This window comes from Lygodium microphyllum, chromosome 23 (assembly GCF_053477565.2).
Source record: "Lygodium microphyllum isolate KBCC chromosome 23, Lygodium_microphyllum_v1.1.10, whole genome shotgun sequence".
In the NCBI taxonomy this organism is placed as follows: Eukaryota; Viridiplantae; Streptophyta; class Polypodiopsida; order Schizaeales; family Lygodiaceae; genus Lygodium; species Lygodium microphyllum.
In genome coordinates, this window is record NC_141157.1 from 106,802,181 (window position 1) to 106,808,971 (window position 6,791).

Below are 6,791 nucleotides of genomic sequence, written 5' to 3' on the forward strand. Positions count from 1 at the left end.
TGCATCCATGCTTCACCCAAAACTGGCATTTCAAGGGGTTCAAGGAGAGACGATATAGGCGACACCGGTCAAAGACTGCTTGGAGTTTGTTCAAGTGTTCCATCCAGGTCAAGTGAACATAGAGGTCATCGACAAAGACTTCCAACTCATTGCGAAGCATGTCTTTAAATATGGTGCACATGAGACGTTGGAAGGTGGCAGGGGCATTAGTCAACCCGAAAGGCATGACTATGTAAGCAAAGATGCCCCACTCGGTGGCGAAGGCTGTCGGCAGGATGCACTTGCACATGATTGTATCTTGAGAAGCCATCCAGAAAACTGTAGGCCTCCTTGCTTGCCACTCTTTCAAGCATGTGCTCGGTGTACGGCAATGGATAATTATCCCTTTTAGTAGCAGCATTCACCTTCTTGTAATTGATGCACACTCTAATTTTTCCGTTTTTCTTCATCACGATGACTATGGGTGATACCCAGTCCATGTGCTAAATTTTGTAAACGAATCCTGCTCTCATCAGCTTATCAATCTCTTCCTTGACAGCATGAGAATGCTTCGGATTCATTGGATACGGTCACTGCTTCACCGGCACTGCGTCTAGTGTCATGGGTATGTTATGAGTCACTACACTTGGGTCTACCCCCTTAAGCTCTTCCAAGGACCATGCGAATACGTCTACATACTCTCACAAGAGAGTGACAAGACTCGTTTCTTCTTCCTCAGTCAAGTCATCGGCAATGAAGACTGGTCGGGGTGTCTCCCCTTCCCGTGCTAAGTTCACCTCTTTGACCCTAGCTGGCCCCTCAATTGGTTCCTCGTTTGCACCTGCCGTTTGGCACCTAACAAGATCACTACCCTATCTCCTTTCTTGAATTTCGTAAATCATTTAGGGAGGTCCAGTGGTTTTTGTTGTTCGTCCGTTCGTGTGTCCCTGGGTTGGTTTGCCCTTCCTTGCTTCAATTGTCTGCGCCTCAAGTGGACAGGTAGGTTCCTGGTTGTGCGTCTAGGTATTTCTGGGTCGCTATCCGAGCTTACCACTGACTCAAAGTCAAACTCACCGTCTTCGCTAGGAGAGGGGGTCTCCCCTAGTGGTCGCAGTTCAGATGGTGATTCTGCCCTAAGCACTGGTGTCGCTTCTGGTTGAGGTAGGCCTGCTTGCTCAAGGTCTATGGCTCCTACGTGCTCTAACCAGGCGTGATCACAATTTATGTGCATGAGTCCTCGCTCTGTCCTATAGGCACTTCTTTTTTGCAGCTTGGAATCCGCCCGTATTTATTCTATTTCATGTCCCTCCATGTCGTATTCTACCGAATCCATCTCACTCTCACTTCCATCACTGAAGGGTTGGCAATCTTCATACTCGTCGTCAGAGTCCTCTGCACCAGACTACTCATCGTCTTGTAGGGCTTGTTATATCTCTTGTCTTTGATCCGGGACTAAGGCCCAGTTATACATAAGGTTCAAGTCATGCACCCTGGTCCATTGCCACTTGGATTCACCTTAGAGTGGTTTGAAGTTTGCTATTGAATTGTCAGCCAGCTTGTCTGTTAAGTATTCCAGGGCCTCCTGGAGTTCTCTCTTGTTGCCTGGCACTTGGAAGGTGACAGGCTTAGGTCTCCCAAGAAGGGTTTCTTCCATCATGCAAACTGGTATAGAGGGCATGGTGTCGGTCGTGCCCATCATCTTGATGGCTTGCTCATACGCCTCTTGATCCGAGAACGACAAGTCGACTGTATCAAGGATATGCATCCAATCCTGCTCATCCTCTGGGCATGGGATATTCTTGGTCAAGGACCCATAAGACTTCTTGACTTGACCGTCACCCTTGAGCATCGCAGAGATGGCATCCAAGTTGACTAGTGAGGTCTTCCAAGTGTTCATCTCTACCCTCACAGCTTCCATCATGTTGCCTAAGAATATCAAGCCGTTACCCCAATCTTCAATAACTCTGGTATTCCGCATCCAGGTCCGGCCTAACAAGACATCGTAGTCCACCCCCTTCATGACTATAAAGTCGACAGAGAACTGGACACCTGCGATTTTCACTGGCCAATTTTTAAGTACCCCGAATGGCCTCACCCTCATGCCATTTGCTAATGTGACATTAAACTGAGCGGTCTCAACAGGTGGGTTTCCCCAGGTATGTAGTACTGCGTGGCTTAGCACACTAACCCCGGCTCCCATTTCTACGATCCCCTTTCTTGTTGTGCCTCCTAAGGCTAGGACTGGTAACACTGTATGCATCTCGGTGCCTTCCCATAAAACATTAACGTGCAAGGATTTTGGCACATAGTGTAGCTTTAGACTCCGTATTTGTGTTTTTGCATCCTAATCATGCAGATCCGTAGCCTGTTCTCATGACCCTTCGACCCACTGCTTGAGGTCTTGCCATAGGGTGGGATGCTGCTTAAGCAGGTCTCCTAGGCTTAACGTCACTGGGGTGGTCACTAGCGTGGTGTTGCATCTCCTGACTTTGGTCGAGGGGGTGAGGCTTCCATGTTCATGCTGGTGAGATCCTCGCTCTCGTCCTCTAGGATGGGCTCAGCGTCCCTTAAGTGCTCTTGGGTCTCTTTTACCCAGTCCTTCACTTTCTCTATGGCCTCGAGTTGGCACTTCGGATGCGGATACTCCCCTACCTTGGCACTTCCTTTTTCGATCGTCTTGGGGGCTGAAGTTTCTGTCTCTACGTCCATGACTTTATTTCCAACAAGCAGAGTTATAGCACTCTCAAATTTTAGTGCGATCTTAGCCTCCGGCCTCCTCTTCCTTTACCTACGGCTCTTCTTACCTATCAAGGCTGCATCAAGGTTGCTGGGTCCCGGTAGTGATATGCGGGCCTGCTTTGTCTGGGCACGGGTCATGACTCGCAATGGGATGGGTGTGGCCTCCCCATCAAGGTTCTTGACACCAAACAGTCCCAATGGAACAGATGGTACTTTGGCTAAACTTGCAGAAGGTTTTCGCTTTGGGCAATCGACGAAGAGATGGGTGATTCTGCACTCAACACACCTTAGGTCAGCTTTGTCTCTGTTTTGCTGCTCCCTCTCGGGGCAACATGATGAGACATGACCTGGGTGACCACAAGTCCAATAGATGATTGGATCTTGTGTCTACCCTCCTAGGCCTCTACCTCGTCCTCTCCCTACTAACGTCATCACTAGTACTGGTCGATAGTCCATAAGGACTGCATTGCCCTCGTCGTCGTGAGAGACATAAGGGTATAAGTAAGTCTCTTCCTCATTTGGCTCTTCCACGTAGTGGACTCGAGCGTCACTTGGTGGATGGGTCACATAGGGACTGGGCGGCCTAGATATACATGTAGGGTTTATGTCCATCATCCTGGGGACAGTCGGCTTAATGCCGTTAGGCGCAGGAAGTGCCAATGGGGCTCCCCTTCCGAAAAGTGGCTGCAGTCTGTTTGCTAGGTAAGGCTGACCGTATGGTTGGAAGTACGAAAGTCTCCTAGGCAATCTGCAATGCATAATGTCATGACCGAACCTTCTGCAGTTAGCACAAGGTCTCGACCGAGGGTCTTGACACTCGGCTGGCAAATGGTTTCCCCCACAGTACACACATTGGACGTGTGGCTGCGTTGGTCGTCTCCACAGGTCTTGTAGCTTGACTATCTCCATCTTGATATCAGCCAAGTCTTGGTTCGTCTCAGTGGCCTTCCCCTTATCTTGGGATGATGGGGCTGGTTGCTCACCAGAGGTTGATGCTCTTTCTAAACCTCGCGAGATGGCTTCTTCTGAGTTGGAGCTCCTCTCTTTCAGTTGATCGTCAACTCTAATAGCTTCCTCAAAAACCCTACTAGCGTGTCTCGCTGCAAATCTCGAGTTGGCTGCCAAAGCCTTATACAATTCCTCGTTTCGAATTCTGCTGATGAACACAATTGAAACTGCTCTTTCAGTCGATCGTTCACCTGTAGGGATTCTCTTAAAGAGGCTCCTTACGTGGGTTACGTAATCGCAAATGTCCTCCTTCTCCTTCTGCTTGACATTCATCAGTCGTACTAGCAGATTGTCAGAGTATCTAGGCTCGGCAAATCTCTTAATGAAGCAGGCTTGTATACCAAGTCCTGCCCTTGTCACCTAAGCAGAGCTCGAATTCTTGAGAACGTTGAGTCAGGTCGCTGAGGCCGTTGGCTTCGCAGACTTGCTCGCAATCCTAACCCTACTAGTAGTGAGGTCGCCAATGCTGTAGCACTTTCCTCTGTTGTCGTGTTGTCTAAGAATCGCTTCATAAGAAGCTCACTCAGCATTAAGTCTGCTTCTCGGGCTCTCTCGTGATCCGTTTGGTTTATGCCGGCTAAGTTTAGCACTCGTTGTACCTTAAGCAACTCTGTGCTTTGCCTTTGACTCCTGGCATGTTGGTCTCTATTGTATGCGTCTATGCCTTGCAATGCCTTGTGGGCTAGCTTCCTCTCTTCTTCTAAGTCTATGATGATAGCATCTGCTATCCGACCGCAGTGCTCATACCAGCCGTGTGCATCGTAGCTGCTAACCAGTTTGTTGAATAGCCTCTAGAAAGACGCCTAAGTCGAGTTCCTCATTAGATCGGCGGTCTAAGCTTTCCTCTGCCATAGTTGAGTTCTCGTGCTTCACCAAGCTATCGATCAGGTTGAGTGGGTTTGTCAAATCCCCTTCGTTTGCACCACTTGCTTGGTCCTACTTTGCATGTTGATGGATTGTCTCTGTTTGTGGATTCTCTCCTATTCGTGGGTTCCTTGAGTGGCTTATCTAAGTGAGTTCCTTGACTTATTAAATACAGTCCTCAAGTTATCTCCACTCCGTGCGTGTGTTCTTTCTGGTGCACTTGTGTTCAATCAAGCCTTCAATTTTTCGTAAGTGCACGTCAAGTGCGGAAATTCAAGGTGAGTGCGGCAAACAAGCTCTAAGCGTCTCATACACCCTCGGGCCTGATAGGCTTTGTCAATCAATTCTCTGGCCTTCTAGACGGGATTTAGGGCCTTTCGGTTACTTTGCCTTGCCATTTTTGGGCTCAATCAGGGTCTTATGGCTCAGCGGGTTGCCTCTAGGTCTCTGGGTTTCTAGGTATCGTGACAACCCACTCAAACTGTTAAGCGGCTACGCCTTACGATTTTGTCTACTCCATGCGCCAGAATCAGGTTCTGAACGTCAGGAGGGCTTACGACAGGTTGCACTGCTGAGCTCTAGTTGGGTTAGGTCAAATTTCTGAGAAATTGAGACAGACACACACTCAGTCCAACTGGTCCGAATTGCAGGGGCCGAGTGAGTGACTCAGACAGGCCGAATCGCACTTGTTCGAGTGCAAAAAGTTTTTCGTGGACCAAGGTTTGAGTGGCGTGACTTGGACGGGCCAAATCAAATGTTGGGCCGAGGGCCGATTAGGATTTCTGGGTCGAGGTCCGAATGGGTGGGTCCGAGGGCCCAGTCTAGGACTCGGCCTAACAAAGGCCGTTCAGACAAGCCGAACACGGTGCGACGAATGCCGCACGATGACAATTTCCATTGAATCTCCCGAGTTAGGCAATCGTCCCAAGCACAAACTTCCAGATCCTGGCTAAGGCACCAAGGGAACTGATTGGTATACCTGGGGTGAGCGGTATGACGAGATCGAATCGAATCTCTTGGGCTTTTTCCCATGTGAACGTGTCCTATTTTGATCGAAACTACGTTTTGCTATGATAGAGTTGTTGGACACATTGTTTTGCACATTTTTTCTTCTTTCCGCACTTCGTTCTGACACACGGATTTTTTTATATTAATACACGTATGTGTTTTTGGGCTTTGTTTTTTTTTGTGTTTTTCCCATGTGAACACCCTGATTTTGCCTCGAAACCAGTGTCGCATTTTTCCATTGTTTTCCCCTTGTCTCCCGGCACATTTTTCATTTTTACGATTTTTCGATCCAGCGTGCAGTTTGAGTTTTTTGTTTTTTCATTTTTACCGTGTGGCCGCATTTTTCGCGTCGCGCGTGAATGTGACTGTTTTTGGTTTTACGTGCCTCGGGATGCCCTCGTGGCGTCTGTGGCTCGCACGTCGCTGTCCTTACCCCCTCTAATCCTGTCGATGTAATTTTTTTAATTCTCGCCCCGCGCATGGGCGGAAGACGGGGGTGTGTTCGTTTTTTACCCCTCATAACTTTTCTTTTTGTTATTGAACTAACAAAACAATTTTTTCAAAAACAAAATACAAAAGAAAACCACAAATTTTTAAAAAAACCACAATCTTTTTTTAAAACAAAACCCCACACAAAACACCCACAAAACCCAAATCCATACACCCCCACTAGCCAATTCATTTAACCCGAACAAACTAACCCACGATTTACTTTATTAATTAAAAAAAACAATTAAACAATTATTTCCATTCAAAAAAAAACTAGCAACTACCTTACCTGTTGTCGGCGACGTGCGCTCCCTCCTCATCCTCCTTGTTCTCCCTTCCTCCCTCTCCCTCATCTTCCTCCTCCCCTCTCTCTCCTCGCTAGGTTGCTGAGCCGCTGCCTGCCCCAGTCGCCTCCGCCTCGGCACCTCAGCCCCGTCCCCTCCTCCCCCTCCTCCACCACGTGTCGCTTCCCCTCCTCCACCACGTGTCGCATCCTCCTCCTTCCCCTCCACCACAATCCTCAACCTCCTCTCCTCCTCCATCGCCGCCACCATGCATTTCCTCCCTTTCCTCCTCCCCTGGTTAGTCTCCACTAACTTCCCCTTACTTAGGTTACTAACTTAACCTAATTTATTTAACATACTAGCTTAATCTAATTGACTTAACTTACTAACTTAACCTAATTCACTTAGGTTACTCCACTA